We start from the raw sequence: 568 nt of genomic DNA, 5'->3' as shown, positions 1-568 counted from the left end.
CTGTTTTAGTCTCTTTTCTTTGTTTTGCCAGAGCGTAGGTTGCTTTAAGGACTGAAGTCAGGACTCACCTACAGCTCTGTGCATTCAACCGGACCACGGGACCCCTCCAGCTGCTGCCCACCCTGTGCCAAACAGTAATTCCTCTGACGGGGCAGCGAGACCCCAGCTCTCCATCTGCAGAACGATGTTCGTGCTCCTGCGCTGCCCGAGCGTGGGCCAGGGAGGCAGGAAAGCGTCTCCTCTGCATGAACCTTGTCCTCTCAAGCAGAAGCAAAGACAGAAGGTGGCTCGGCGGCGAGGGGAGGCCGGGATCCTGAGGAGAGGGGCTGGAGGAGATGACGGGAGCAGGGCAGGGTGCCGCCCTCCTGTACAGTTGCACATACGGGGAGAAGAGGGAGGAAAAAGAACAAAATCACGGGTGTCCCAGCCAGCCTGGAGCGAGTCACTCACGTCACCACTTTCCACTGGAGCCCGCGCTGCTGACGGGGGGTTCTGGGGTATCTCGGTCACTGTCACTTCTGCAGCCACTGTCCTGCCCACCATGAACTCCACAAACACGTCTGACGGG

Source organism: Apaloderma vittatum, unplaced genomic scaffold (genome assembly GCF_000703405.1).
Source record: "Apaloderma vittatum isolate BGI_N311 unplaced genomic scaffold, ASM70340v1 scaffold23432, whole genome shotgun sequence".
NCBI classification, from domain to species: Eukaryota; Metazoa; Chordata; class Aves; order Trogoniformes; family Trogonidae; genus Apaloderma; species Apaloderma vittatum.
The sequence above is the reverse complement of the archived record's forward strand: the minus strand, read 5'-3'. Positions refer to the sequence as shown.